General features: G+C 49.6%; 1 long non-coding RNA gene across 4 annotated transcripts in view; it reads right to left on the reverse strand.

The window, feature by feature from the left end:
- The window catches only part of LOC132239475 (uncharacterized), a 63780-nt gene that overhangs the window by 30077 nt on the left and 17850 nt on the right, over positions 1 to 15853 (reverse strand). For 3 of the 4 annotated variants that reach the window (XR_009454057.1, XR_009454058.1, XR_009454055.1), the window contains exons 2-3: positions 12633 to 12715; positions 12211 to 12325 (exon numbers count right to left, since the gene is read on the reverse strand). This is a non-coding gene — a long non-coding RNA (uncharacterized LOC132239475). Of the gene's footprint in view, positions 1 to 7499; positions 7652 to 12210; positions 12326 to 12632; positions 12716 to 15853 lie in introns of all 4 variants that reach the window. The other variant, XR_009454056.1, reaches the window with a different exon arrangement.

Raw genomic sequence — 15853 nt, forward strand, 5'->3', positions numbered from 1 at the left:
GTTACTATAGATATTCTTTGAGGATCCTTCTAGACCTGATATTTTGTGAGTCCACTCCCTAGGGAAAGAACTGACACTGATATTTGATGAGGTTCCAGAGCCAGGCATCTTCACATGTGCTTGACTTATGTCATCTCAAGTGCTCACTGCAACAACACTGCAAGCCTGGTCTTGTTATGCACACCTTACACATGAGGAAAATAAGGCTCCGGGGAGGAAGCGATCTTCCCAAGCCTGACTCCGCTTTGCTTCTTTGTCAGTTTTCTCCTTCTTCCTCTAGCGGTACCTCCTCCTCTCTGCTAACAGTTTTACACGTCCCTGCACCATTCATGGCTTGCCTCATCCAAGAGCCTCTCCACACGCTGGCCCTCAGGGATCTCTCTATTCCACACTTGAGACCTGCTAGCCTGCCCTTCTCTGCCTTTCACTTGGTTCCTACCATGATTCACAATCTTCAGCAAAACAAACATAATAGCCGAAACCGGTTTGGCTCAGTGGATAGAGCGTCGGCCTGCGGACTGAAAGGTCCCAGGTTCGATTCCGGTCAGGGGCATGTACCTGGGTTGCGGGCACATCCCCACTGGGAGATGTGCAGGAGGCGGCTGATCGATGTTTCTCTCTCATCGATGTTTCTAACTCTCTATCCCTCTCCCTTCCTCTCTGTAAAAAATCAATAAAATATATTAAAAAAAAACATAATAGTGGTTTGGTGGTGAATGCATGGTGGTGATAACAACAGCCCTAAAGGTAGTGATGGTTATCCTCATTTTAAAGGTGAGGAAGTCAAGACTCAGAGATGTACAGTGACTTGACCAAGATCACCAGCTAGTTAGTGATGAAGATGGGGATGTAACGTTGGTCTGTTCAATCCCAAGTCTGCATCTTAAATCTTAATGTCATATTTCCTCTTGGCTACTGTGATGTTGGGTTACCCACATTTGTTTAAGTGTGTATGCCCGTGTATCTGTGTCTCGTCTCTCCAGATTGGAATAGAGATGCTTTATCACGCTTTTCCTGAACTCCCTTCTGTGTCATAGACTGGGAAGAGCCACAGAATATCAGTGCAGAAAGAGGCACCATGGACATCCTGAAGTTCAACCCCTTCACGGTCCCAGTGAGATCACCAGGGCTCAGAAAAGGGATACAAAATGCTCAAGGCCATTTGGAGGCTGGGCTGGGATCTGAACCTGAGCCTTGAGCCTTGGTGCTCAGCAAAAATTTATTTATGAAATGGTGGAACTGCTGGACTGGTGCTAGGAATAATAATAATTAAAAAATGTGAAGCAGATATAACTGTCAGCCCACACCCAAAATAGCCTCCATTCAACTGGGTAGTAGAAACTTAACCTTGGTCACTTCCAAGTGCCTTCTTTCTCTTTATTCCCCTCAGGTCACCATTCTTCCTCCCCCTGCTCCCCCCCCCCCGCCCCCGCAACACAAACACACACACACAAACACACTTCCTTATGTGTGCAGAAAGGTTCCTGGTCCAGGGGCCTGCACACCCACTCGGACATCTAGGTTTGTAGGTTCCTTAGGTTTGACCTGGAGTAAGGCTCTGGGTCCTGCTCTCCAATCCCTCAAGATGGTCCAAGGTTTCTGGATTCTCTCTTCAGGGCCACACATCAGTATCTACATGCTCCATAGCTTCCTATATCTGACCCTCTGTATTACTTGGGATGCTAATTCAATTCTTGTAACACAGGCCAAACTAACTGTGTTCTAAGAGATAGAAGTTGATTTCTCTCATTAACCAGTAGAGGGTAAGTAGTCCAACCTGATACAGTCCCATGGTGTCAGAAGCCGAGGCTTTCTCCATTTTGTTGCTCTGACATTCTTCACATGTAGCTTGTGGACTTAGATGGCTTCCCAAGCCTCTACCACCATGTCAAATTCTAGCTGGCAGGAAGGGGAGAATTTCTGCCATTTAAAGAATGTCCCACCCTAGCCAGTTTGGCTCAGTGGATAGAGCATCGGCCTGTGGACCAAAGAGTCCCAGGTTCGATTCCGGTCAAGGGTATGTACCTTGGTTGCAGGCTCCTCCCCGGCCTGGGCCCTGGTAGAGGTTCTTGCAGGCGGCAACCAATCAATGTGTTTCTCTTACATCAATATTTCTCTTTGTCGTTCCCTCTCTCTTCTACTCTCTCTAAAAATCAATGGAAAAATAGCCTTGGGTGAAGATTAACCCTCCCCACCTCAAAAAAAAGAATGTCCCTTTTTTCTTTAAATACATGGCCCAGCCGAAGCCGGTTTGGCTCAGTGGAAAGAGCGTCGGCCTGCGGACTGAAAGGTCCCGGGTTTGATTCCGGTCAAGGGCATGTACCTTGGTTGCGGGCACATTCCCAGTGGGAGATATGCAGGAGGCAGCTGATCCATGTTTCTCTCTCATCAATGTTTCTGACTCTCGATCTCTCTCCCTTCCTCTCTATAAAAAATCAATAAAATATATTTGAGAAAAATAAATAAATAAATAAATACATGACCCATAAATTGCACACACCATTGGGTTTATATACACATCCTTTGTCAGAACCTGGTCATGTGGCCACATATAACTGCAAGGGAGATGTAGTCTTCAGCTGTGTGGCCATCTGCAGCTACAGAAGGGGAAGTCAGATCATTGCATGACTACTACATATCTCTGCTACACTTCCCTTATCCCCAGATAATTTTTATCTCATTTCCTAAACAGGAAAAACTAATTTGACTCATTTATTCTTCTTACTCTACTAGCTATGGCAGAAATTGCATACCCTCAAATTACTCAGGGCTTTGACTAAATTTTCATGACTTTGCAATCCAAAAGCTTTGGCCTTTGGGACTCAGAAAGTAATTTCTCCCATTTCTATCCACTTCTGTCCTCTATAAGGTAAGGGAGGCCACTAACAAATAGGGGAAAGGTAAGGTGCACTGACAAACACAGGAGATGCCTTCAGTGTTACAAATATTTTACAGCTACAACTACAACTCAGACACCTCCCATTCCTGCTAAGTCTTTTGGTGGTTTCCTTAGACTCTCAGTTTTGGCTTAAATTAAGACTCCTCAAAGAGGCATTCTCTGCTACCCTACTTTTTCCTTCATAACAGACATCACAATATGTAAGTGAATTCACATGAGCCTAGTGAGATTTAAAAAATCTTTAAGTCTTGTCCCAGGTGACTGAAAACAGTGTGGATGTGACCCTACTTACAATTAATGGTTCAAGACCCTAGAGCAGGGGTCCTCAAACTACGGCCCGCGGGCCAAATGCAAATACAAATATTGTATTTGTTCCCATTTTGTTTTTTTACTTCAAAATAAGATATGTGCAATGTGCATAGGAATTTGTTCATAGTTTTTTTTAAAACTATAGTCTGGCCCTCCAACCGTCTGAGGGACAGTGAACTGGCCCCCTGTTTCAAAAGTTTGAGGACCCCTGCCCAGGAGGTCAAAGTATAGACTTGGGTGGGGCTTTTCCCAGTGGATGCCAATGGGGGGGAGACATGCTGGAGGACCAGATGGGTGCTACAGCTTGACAAATACCAGTCACAGACTCCTCTCCCTTCCCCCAACCAATACTAAGATGTCCCCACCATCCAGGACTAAAAACCCAGAAAAAAAGGGAGGAAGGGGAAAGCTTGACTCATTCAATCATGTTCAAATCTGAAATGACTGGGTTGTTTTGTTTTGTTTCTAGATTTGATTGAATTTTGCCTTTTCTGGCATCAGGAAAAATAGGAGCTCAGGAGAAGCAAAATTCAGTTATAAAAAATGGAATGTTACATTTCTTGCATATTTGAGTCATGGCTGATAGGTGTGTTTTGGCCATATTAGAATTCTGGAACCACAGATGGGTTAACTTATGAAAACTTGTAATCACAGAGTTAATATATTCAGTCTAAGAATCATATAAGGTTAGAATCATAAACTCTATTCAGAAAGAACATTAGAGATTGTCTTAGTTTGGGTTCTCCTAAAAGTAGAGCCTGAGACCAGGATTTGGGTACTAGGAGCCCAGGAAGCCAGAGGAATCTGAGAGAGCGGGATAAGGAAAGGGAGGAAAAGCAATAAAGGTAAGTTACTGAGCCAGTTTCCAATATGCCAACCAGTGCCCTATCTTTTCTAAAAATTGATTGATTGATGAGAGAGAGAGAGATCAATTTGTTGTTCCACTCACACCTATGCATTCATTGGTTGATCCTTATCTGTGCCCTAACCAGGGATAGAACCCACAACCTTGGCATATCAGGATGATGTGCTAACCAACTGAACTACCTGGCCAGGACTTAGTGCCCTATCTCATTCAGACTCCTGAGCTACCAATGGATAAAAGGCTGAGAAACTTATCCACCAACTCCCATCCTCCAGGGATTAAGGTTTTCCCAGGGTGGATCCTGGTTGAGAGAGTTCTCAAGGTTTCAGAAAAGCCAAAAGACTGCCAGGCACTTGAAATGAGATGCTGTCTGTGTGCTGGAAGTATCCACAGTAGCTCCAGCTAAAGTTAGCAGTGGGTTAAGGGAATGAGGAGTGGGACCAATAACAAGCAATGATCCAGTTTTACCCCAAATAAGAATTCCCTTCTAAAGGTCTGGACTAGAAGTCTACAGGATGCATCAGTCTGTGTGGATTTATTTGGTTCCATTAGCACCTTGTTAAAATGAAATTGAAATCTAAAGGCCTTTAGGAGGCTCATGCAGTTTTCATTTTGTCCTAGGCCCCACCACGCCCTATTGCTCACATGCCTTCAGATTTCTGTTACCTGCCTGGCCCCCAGAAGCATTTGACTTTGAGGCCCCTGCACAGCACATCTCATCGGCTACAGGGTCCTTCAGATCTTTGTCTCACATCTGTATCTTCAGCTCCTGACACACAGCCTGGCCCATGATAAATGTTTCATAAATGTTTGCCAGAGAATGTAGCCTCTGCTTGCATTTTTCCCTGCCTGGGAGCTCACTCCTTTCAAAGCTGCCTGTTGTATTGTCTGCTACCTGCCCCCAACCCCCTGCTGACCGGCCCCCAGGCATTCCCAGTAGGGACTGGGGGGTGAAACTCCCTGCTTGGGGTGAGCAGCAGGTTAATTTCCTCCTGGAGCTTCCCTCAGCAAACAATGAGACAATGGCCAGCCGGAGGTGGCCTGCGTAAGACAGCAGAGAAGGGGAAGTTGTAATCTGTGCTTGAAGCCAGCAGGCGGCAAAGGGGCGAGAAAAGCAGCCTGAGCCAGACCGGGCCCTCCACCCAGCCAGCCCCTGGGACTTCGGCAGGGCCCCAACCTGAAGGTCACCTGAGTCGCCCTTGAGGAAAACAGCCACAAACCACCATCCTCTAGGAGAAAACACGGATGGGTGGGGCTCACCCTACTACCCCCTCCCTGTCCAAATGGTCCTATTTCCTCTTCGCATAACCCCATCTGCCTACCTTCTGGGCCCTGCTGGCAGGGAGATATCCCCAGACAAGACAGACACCATCTGATGCTGTCTGGCCTTGGGGCATGTTACTTAACTTCCCTGCACTTTATCTGTAAACAGGGAATAATACCACCTCCTTCCTCTGCTTATCAAGAGGATTGTCAAGCAGATTCCGTCCCTCCGTTTATGCGCATTTATTGAGCATCTGCTATGTGCAGGCGCTGGCTGTGTTGGATGTTGTGGATACAATGTCCCTGCCCTCGTGGAACACCGTTGCAACATGGAGAGAGTCAATAACCAGGCAATTGCCCCAGGGCATGAAATCACACCAGTGACAGGTGTCACAGGAGAGCAGGCAGCACCATTATGGCCAGGCAACACAGGACCCTAGGCTGCAGATTGATGTGGGCTTCCTCTAGGAAGAGGCAGCTAAACTGAGTTAAACAGGGAGTGGAAGTTGACTAGGCCAAGGGGAAAGGGCCCAGGGAGGCAACGCAAAGGCCTGGATGTCGGAGCAAAGAGTGACACCATCCCACTGGCTTTCCGATAATGCGTGGGGGTGCTCAGCACAGCGCCCAAGCCGGTGGGCTCCCACCTCAACAGAGGGGTCCTGTCTAAGCACCTCATGCACAACAAACCGCTGCTTCCCCAAACCTCCTCACACTGCAAGGGCTGAGACTTGCTATACCCACCTCACAGATGAGGAAACTGAGGCTCAAGGCAGGGGAGAGAGAGAGGTGAGTGAGCACAGCAGATGGGTCCCAGCTTCCTCTGGGGAAGGGTCAGCGATTGGCAGGACATCCTGAGATCACAGAGAAACTCAGGAGGACCCCCCTCCTCCCACACATACACCCATCTCAGGGTAGTTTCTTGCCCCGCTTCCCATGCTCCAGGGGCTCCCCTAAATCCAGCTCTGTACCCAGAAAGGAAAGGAAAGAGGACTACAGATAACTGAGAGATATACCCATCCCAGGACATAACCCCACATGTCCAAAAGAGCTGAGCAGCCTCACCCAGAGCCATATCCACACCCGGGCTCAAAACCAGCCTGTGGCTCTGCCACCAGCGCCTCCCCCAAGAGACTGGCTGCACGCCACGGAGTCTCCCAGAAAGAGCAGCTCCCACCATGGAGAGCAGTAGCTGTGCCCTTCTGGGTCCTTCCTCTTAGCTACCCAGTGTTATGAGTCCCACCTTACTGAGGAAGAAACTAAGGGATGAAGAGGGAAGCCTCCTGCCCATGGTCCAAGAGCCGACAAGGAGCTGTGCCAGGTTCCAAGCTGATTGGCCTCACAACTGGTGCTCCACATCCCCACCTCCTGCAGGAGCCCCTGGTGGCTCACTTTACAGACCGTGTCACTGCATGCTCAGAGCCCTCTGTGGCTTCCCGTGAGTCAAGATAAGTCCTCGCCTTGGCTCAGCCTTTCTGCTCATCTCCCACTCTGCACAGCCTTCCCTTCTCTCACTCGCTCCCACCTCGGAGCCTTCAGCACACACTGCTCCCTCTGCTTCATTCATGCCTCTGCTCACATAACCCCACACGAGGCCCTCTGAGACCTTGCACCCCGCTTTGTATTTCCCCACAGGCCTCATCTCTGCCTGACCACCTGGGCGGCATTTATTTGTCTGCTGTTTGTCTGTGAGCCCAAGAAGGCAGCGTGGACTTGGTTGCTTGTTCACAGCTAAGCCCCAGGGCTTGCCCAACGGTAAGTGCTCAACAGGTATTTGTCACATGAATGAATGAAGAAAGGCCAAAAGGTCTCCAGTCTCACTCCAGCCCCAACTACATCCCAAACCTGCATCCTCAACTCCCCCCAAACACCCCACTTGCTGATACCAGCCTTTTGGGTTCAGGAAAAGCCCAAGCACAGCCAGCTCCTCACTGACTGGCCGGCCACCAGCCTTGGCAGGTCCTGATCACAGGCCCCTCTAAGGATGGAGGAAGCCAGAGCTCAGCGAGAACATGTGGCTTATCCAAGGTCACAGAGCCCCAAAGGTCACAGAGCCCCAGTTCCCTGGGGGGAACATCTCACTCCCCCATCACTAGAGCCCGGGGGGGGGGGGGAGGGCTCTGCTCGGAGGCCCAATGGAATGGGAATATGGAGGCTCCAGCTCACCCACTTGCTCCAGAGAACCCAGTTAAGTTGGGGGGCAGGGTGTCACTCTGCTGCCAGCAGCTCCCTCCTTGCAGCACTGGGACTCCAGCTCCACGTGTTCCAGGAAATCCAGGCCACATTTCCCTCCAGGAGCCACCGCCCAAAGGGACCCTCTGGGGAGAGACAGAGCATTTTTAAGGAAAAGGGGGGGAAAGGTGGGAGGTGTGGGAGAAAGAGTCACCAAAAAAAAAAATAATAATAAGATACTGTGGCTGGGCCAGGAATGTGCCTGGGTGAACCGGAGCCAAGCCTCCTGTCACATCCACAGCTGTGCCGGCCAGGGTGGGGTGCAGGGCGCAGGCGGGGCCGGGTCACTCTCAGGACAGGACACCAGCTGCCAACCTGCTCCTGGCAGGCAGGCTGGCTCCCTGCCTCCCGCCTGGGGGGGGGGGGGGGGTAATGGGAGGAGAGCTGGGCAAGCACCTGGGACAGAAGTCAGGGCTCTGGGCTCTGCTACCCCAGCCCATTCACCAGCCTGGACCTCAGTTTCCCCATCTGTGCAATGACAAGATTTGGAGAAATGCTACAACAGGGTGACTTTTCAATAAGAGACCAGTTGAATAAAAGCAGGGACAGGGACAGCTACACTTTTTAGCAGAGTTTGACCTGGGGTCCCAAACTCAGGGACTCTGTGAACTTGGATAGAAGAAATAACAACTTCATAGTCACCAGCCTCTAACTGAAATTCAGCATTTCCTTCAAGTGTGCATGTGGATCATGAGCCACAGCAGGGTTAGCAGTGGCCTTGTCACAACAGAAGCTGAAGGCACTTTTGTATGATAACACAGTGGTTGCAGACACCTCCACAAATCACTGATGCTCCCCAAGACCCGGCCCTGCATCCACACCGTTTATTTATGTGCTATTAAAGGAACTCAGCTTTTACGGCATCACTAACCCTTGTTACTATTGCAGTAATAGCATTTCAATATAGTGGGTTTCCTAAAATATAATCATGCACTTTACTTTATGTGCTTAAAAAAAGGAATATGAGAAGGGGGTCCAACCTGTCACCAGATGTCAAAGGGGTATACGACACAAAAAGCTAAAAATCCCCTCTTTATATGCAGCCATTTATATTTTTAAATGGGGAAGTTCTCTGTATACTGACTTGGAACAATGTCAAAATACAGTGCTTAGAGCAGTCAGAAAAGCAGGATACACCAGTGTCTGTGTAAGAACCAGGCGGGTGCCTACGTTCACCTGATGCAGGGAGCCCTAAACCATAGCAGTGGTCATCCCCAGGGCCTGAGCGCCCTCAATCCCTGCAGCTCTGCCTTTCTTCCATGCACGTATATATTCAGGAAGAGATGAGATTCTGGAAGGTGGCTGTGCCTGAGGGGAAACCGGTTTTGAATCTTCCCAAATCCCCACATCCAAACAGACAAAGCAACTAGGTTGCAAACCAAAACCAATGGACAAGATTTAGGACAAAACTAGGTGACAAGGTGTCCCCACAAATCCCAAAATCCATGTGGGTGGAGACAAACCTGCACATTATTAAGGTTTGTGTGGGAGAACACTCCCACCGTGAGTATTTATTTGTTTGGGGGACACACGAAATAATAATAAAGTCTCAGTGTCTGCCCCAGGATCCAGGAGTAGTGGGGAACACAGACAATCACAGAAACATGTGAGAAGAGTAATTCTAAGAGTCTGAGACTCTGAACAAACATGTATAAAGGAATCCATGTTTGAAATATTTCATTGCTAAAAAAAAAAAAAAAAGAGCAAAGGAAGAAAGAAGGTGAGAAAGAGGCCGGTAGACAAACAGACATGCTGGTAACTCCTCCTCTGCAGGCCCAGACCAGTGGCATCTTAGGGCAGCTGTTCACACACACAGGCTCCAGGGGAGCTGCCCAGCCCCCAGTTCAGAACTCAATGCCCACTACCCAGCATCTTCCTTTTTGATGAATCATGTGTTTGTGGACTAAAAGGCAGGGTTATCCCAGCCAGGAAGTCCTTAGAGTCATCAGCGTGGAGGCAGCCCCTTAAAGCGGAAAAAACAGCCCTCAGAGGCTCGAAACACAGGTTCGAGTCTCAGGCCGGCCACATAATTCACAGCGTGATCTCACACTGGTCTCAGAGGCGCAGAGAGAAGGCAGCTGCCAGGGCTCACCCATAAACCTGCAGATGCTTCTAGACACCCAGGTGGAGGAAATCGGAAGTCCCTGGCAGCCACTAAAGGTAGGGGTGAGGATGAAGCCAGGTCTGTGCCCTCTCTCCTTGGTTTCTCCAAATACTCAGGCAGCACCACCCTCCGGGCAGGACAAGAACAGTGCACTCGGGACCCAGCCACACTCCTGTTCACTCTAGAGCAACCCCAGCAGTAGGTATCCTAATCCCCGTTTTCCAGATGAGGAAACTGAGGCTTAGAGAGGGGAGGAAGGCCCCAATGTGCTCTGACCTGGGTCTCTTGTGGGGGCCCTCACCCCTGGGACAGCTCTGTGCTGGCAATCCTGACCTCCACCAAGCCTGGAGGCCCACTCAGGGGTGTGGCTGTCTCCCTGTGAGCAGAGCTATTTTTAGTGTCGGCAGCAGGGGCTAAGGGCCAAAGCCAGGAGTGACAATGGGGGGAAGGGGGTGGGGCTGCTGGCGGCCGCCCCCGCACCCAAACAGCCGCCCCATTTCCTCGAGGAACCAGGCCATGCACAATACAAGGAAAGCCGAATGGGGAGCGGCTGGGGGCTCCTGGGGGAGGGGGGGCTGACCTGGCCCATCAGGGCAGCTGGGGGCCAGGAGGGGGACTCCAGACCAGGGGGAAATGGACCATTAGTCCAGCTGCCTGGTCCCGACAGAAGTGATCGTTCATGCTCCACTCACTCCCATACACACACACTCACATTCATTCTCTTTCACACATACACACACTTTCTTAATCTCTCACTCAGTCATTCTCTCATACAATAATCATACTCATTCTCACACACTCATTCACCGACACTGATATATTCACACTCATTCTCTCTCACACTCACTCATTCCCACACACTCATCTCTTACATATATTCTCTCTCTCTCTCTCTCTCTCTCTCTCTCTCTCTCTCTCTCACACACACACACACACACACATACACACACATACATGAGTCTTTTATTAATTCCTAGGCCAGGGCATGGTCTAATCCAGCCTAGAGGCTGAGAACTGGGCCCCGGGGACTCAATGAAATGAGATTCCCAAGCAGGAATTGATTTGGGGACCAGATGAGAAATGTTGTCATGAGCACCCCAGACATTTTACCAGGGTCCTGGTCTCTTTGGGGAGGGATGTCCCTGCTGGGGAGGTTTCAAGCCTGGGGCTGGGACTCTCAGACAAGGGAGGGCTATGTGACAGGAACAGGAAGGTGGTCCCCCACAGCCCGGTAGCAAGGGCTCCTTCCTTGCTCCTCTACAAGGGGAATTCCAGTTTTGCCTGGGCAAGAGCCCTGAACTCACCTTGATATCTGAGGTTCCTCTATGTTATCCCATGGCTTAGGGTAGGAGAAGGCTTCTCCCTCTTCCCCATCCCTGCTCTGCCAGCCACCGCAGAGTGAACTCTGGCTAATGCCTCCTCTCCATCCCACCTCTACACCCTTTTGTGTGCCAGGCCCCATGCCAGGGGTGCCCTCCTCTGCCTCCTGTTCTCCCACCACCATTAAAGCTCTGAGAACAAGAACAGTGATATTCTTGTTTGCCATCACATCCCCAAAACCAAGCAAGTGCCTGACACATAGTAGATGCTCAATAAATACCTGTGGCATGAAATCCTTGCCTCTTCCTGGAGGCCTCTTCTCCTCCCCAAACCATGGACAAATTATCTCATTGGGCCTTCTCAACTGCCCGGTGAGGCAGACATATTCATTCCCATTTTAGGGAGGAGGAAACTGAGACTGGAGAGGGAATGTGGCTGGCTGAGGATCACACAATGGGTAGCAGCCTAGGCAGGACTTATATCCTCAAACGCCCATACCCACCCCTGGCTGTCATCAGCTCTGGGAGTGAGTCCACAGAGGAGAGAAGATGACAAAGCTTTACTAAGAGAGTAATCAAGGCTGGCAAGAGTGGGGTTTGCTTGTTTGGGGGTGGTCCACCCCAAGAGTGAGAGCTTCTTCCGCCTCCCCAGGACCCACTCAGAGCTGGGCTCTCCTTCGCTTGGGTGAAGCTGCACCCAAGGATCAGGAAGGAAAGGCAGAGGACTTTTGGACACGTACTGAAGGCAGACTCTGCACCACATAAAAAATTACCCATTGGAGGTGTTTAAGCAGTATTTGGGGAATACTCCTAGGCAATAAAAAGAAGCAAACTACTGATACAACAACATGGGTGAATCTCGGAGACATTAAGACTAATGAAGAGCCAGGCACAAAACAGTACATGCTGTCTGATTCCATTTATATGAAATTCTAGGAGAGGCAAAACCAAGAGGTAGTGACAGACATCAAATTAACGGTGGCCTGGGCCCAGGAGACGGGTTGGTGGGTGAGGGGCACAGGTATTTGGGAGTGATGGAAATGATCTGGTCCTGATTGGGTGGTGGTTACACAGGGTGTACATTTGTCAAAACCCATGGGAAGAGACACACTTAAGATGGATAACCTTAAGTACCTCTGATGTTATGTTAATAACATCCTGATACAATTGTTTTTAAAAATTAGCACCATGCTCTCAACTTTGAGAATCTATCATCACTTACCAGTCAGTCTGTGTTCTCTCTGGTAATGGAGGGTGCCTCCTTCCAGACGGTCGTAAGTCCCAACATGTGAGGTTGCATTTAGGCACCTGCCAAACTTATTTCCAGGAGCAGAATGCTGCGAAGCAAACGCAGGCTGCTGTTTACTGAGCACATGCTGTTCATGGGTAACTCACTTCCCCCAGCACCCAGTGAAGTGGGTGCTCATATTATCTCCCCTTCACAGAAAAGGAGAAAGGTGGAGGGAGAGGGGTCTTGCTCAAGATCACACAGCTGGCAGGTGGGAGAAAGGGGATTTGAACTCAGCCTGCCTCCAGGAGGTCACTGTTCCACCTTCCAGATGGTTCCCTCTTTTCTGGCCTCAAATGCTCCCCATCCCTTCCATAAACAAAATCCCAGCAGGGGCGCAGGCATGCCCTCCTTACCTGGGAATGCCGGAACTGTAGCCAGCTTGTTCCACTTCCTGGCTGTGTGATCTGGGACAAGTGCCTCTACCTGCCACGTTCATCTGTAAAATAAGGAAAATACTACTTACCTTTAATGGGTACGAGGTTTTCTTTTGGTGATAAAGTGTTTTGAAACCAGACAGAGGTGGTGGTTGTACATCGTGAATGCACTAAATGTCACTGAACTGTCAACTTTAAATGGTTATGTTATTAAATTTTGACTCAATAAAAAAGAAAAAAGGGGAAAAGAGATCATCCGTGTAGATATCAATGGACAAGTACATTAAGAAAAAAACTACCTACCTTAAAAGTTATAGTGAGGATTCAAAGAACAGCAAATATCAAGCACTTAGAATAATGCCAGACTAGCAATAAGCATGCAAGACGTTGGTATTTTAGTGGCCCCAATTGTCAGCCAAGCTGCCATGCTGGATGACCAGCGGCTGCACAAGCCCCCCGGGGCTCCCTGCCTCAGCCCATGTTCTCCTGTCTGCCCTCCATCTCCCATCACTCACGTCACTCACTTGTGCCCATCCACACTGGCCTCTCGGCCTTTCGCCCTCCCCCTTGCTGAGCAGGCTCCTGCTACAGGGCCTTTGCACTGGCTGTTTCCTCGGCCTGAACACTCTTCTCGACTCACACAGCTGCGTCCTCACTTCCTTCAGCTCTTTGCTGAAATGTCACCTCTTCAGAAAGGTCCTCCTTGACCACCCTCAGAAAACAGCTCTGCTCCAGCCACTCACCATCCCCTCACTGGCTTTACAGTTTCATGTGAGATGGTACACTGATTTGTTCATTGTGTTTTGTTCATCTCCCCATGAGATTGGCAGCTCCTTGAAGAGGGACGTTGTTTCCTGCTGGGAGCCCAGCCTGGCACATGGTGAGCCCTCCATAGATAGTTGTGGAAGGAAGGAAGGAAGGAAGGAAGGAAGGAAGGAAGGAAGGAAGGAAGGAAGGAAGGAAGGAAGGAAGAAAGGAAGGAAGGAAGGAAGGCCCCAGATAGTGTCCATCTGGTCATTCAGCTGGGCTCAAATGTGTGAGTCACCAAGGACAGGGACCCTGGGCTTGCCTCAGTGGCCTCAGGATTGATTAGCACATGGGGCATCTGTTGAGGAAAAAAGACCTCTGCTCCATTCAGGGTCCTGCCACCTGTAAGAGACTGGCCTGCCCCACACCACCCAGCCCTGTCCCAGTTTTACTTCCTCCCCTTACAGCTGTTCCTTCCACCTCCCAGCCTCTTCCATTCCTCCTCATCTGGTCCCTCAAACATCTCCTTGGGCCTTTGTCTTTCCCCTCAGCTGCTCTAGGGGGAAGTTAGATACCTTCCTTCATCCTCTCCTTCCCCACCCTTCTGGCCTGGATCGAAAGTCTCCCCCTCAGGCTCAGCACCCACTCCAGCCACTCCCCTCACCTCCAGCAATTTCCAGGGAACAGATGTGGAGAACAGTGGACAGGCAGATGTGATCAGAGGAGCCTCAGGTCCCTCCCCAGGTCAGTTTGCTGTGTAACTCATATCTCCACTCAGAGGCCAGCTGGGGAACTAGGCTGTTTGTGCTCCAAATCCAGCACTACCACTTGCTAGCTGTGTAGCCTTAGGCAAGTCACTCAACCTCTCTGTGCCTCAGAATTTATCTTAGCACAAGGGTGCAAGGCAATAATGCAGAAGGGCTTTGTAAACTGCAAAGCCCTAAACCACCCCTGGCTGTGTATTTGTGCTATTTCTGACCCAAGGAGCCCAGAACTGAAGGACAACCTCGCAGTGGCTCTAAGCTATTGCAGATGTTATTTGCCATCGTCCTTATTACATGATCGATAACATCCTCAGGTTTCACAAAGGCCACAGTCAAGGGTCCATTAACTTTAAGACAGGGGTAAAGTCCCAGAGAACACTCTAGAACAGCACACTTCCAGCGAAACTCACCGTCCCGCAGGGGCCTCACAATAATCCCAAACAGGGACGAGTCATTACTATTCCATTTTACAGATTTGGAAGCTCAGGCTGCCTCCCTTAAGCCCAAGCTTTATTGTTGTTCCTGCCTGGCAGACTGGAGTCCTTGTCCAGCCCCCCATACCTGCACCCACCCTACCGCCCTGGGGACTCCTTTGAGCTCCCCCCGACTCCTGTTTAGCAATACCTCTCCCCGGTTTTCCTAGGCACTTGCCTATTCTCCCAGAATCCTTCTGATCCCAGCCAGCCTGGCAGTGGTCAATGCCAGATCAACCTCACTTTTCCTCCAGATTCCAAACAAGATCAACTGCATTTCCCCTCCTGATTCCAAAATGAGGCAGGCTGGCAGCACTGACCACTACTGGGGAAGGCGGCCGGGCAGGCCTAGATTTGTTTATAAACATTAGCAACAGCTACTACATCGGATAGGTTCTTGTTCCTATCTTAAAATGCAGCACAGAGGAATTGGGTGAGCAACTTGCCTGAGGTCACACAGCTCGGGAGAGTGAGAGCCAGAGTTGAAACTCGGGTCTATTTGACTCCAGAATGCTTGACATCAGCCTTGGAAGTCACTGCCATTGGGTGACTTCATTTCCAGCTCTCCCCCTAAGAGTCCCCATCTCTAACATTGAAAGAGTAATACTTTATTGGATTTGTTGAGTTGAGAGAATTAACTTGGATGAGTTTGTGAAGTGCCCAGAATAGCACAGGGCACCTGGATGTGGCTGGGGGCTCTGTGGTCAGGCCAACCAAGGGTTAAGTCCCAGCTTTTGCCTGCGGAGACAATTACTCTACCTCTCTGAGCTTCACTAGACCCATGTGGACAACAGACACCATCAGCCCCTCTCTCAAAGATGGTGCTGGTCCCAAAAGCTAATTTTCTGAAAGTCAGAAACATGGCTCTCATACCAATAAGAAGTGAGCACATGCCAAAATCATATGTGATTCATTGGTATTACCCCGTCAGCAGTGAAGCTGCTTCTAAAAGTGTTAGAGAGTCTGAAAGGTTTATAGCTAACGGAAGACAAAATGCTGAAACAGGATTGCAAAGTGAAACTGGTTAATGTCCTGCAGGACCAAACAAATGTAACCTTTGGGGTAATCTTTTCTACTGGAGACAAATGATTTGCAACTTAAATCTACAAGTGAGCCCATAACTTTCCTGAGTTTGGGCCCCAATACGTAAGGAAATGACAAGTCAAACAAATATCTGTCCCCCTAGAGAGTTAGTTAACTAACCCTGGAGTGGGTC

This window comes from Myotis daubentonii, chromosome 8 (assembly GCF_963259705.1).
Source record: "Myotis daubentonii chromosome 8, mMyoDau2.1, whole genome shotgun sequence".
NCBI classification, from domain to species: domain Eukaryota; kingdom Metazoa; phylum Chordata; class Mammalia; order Chiroptera; family Vespertilionidae; genus Myotis; species Myotis daubentonii.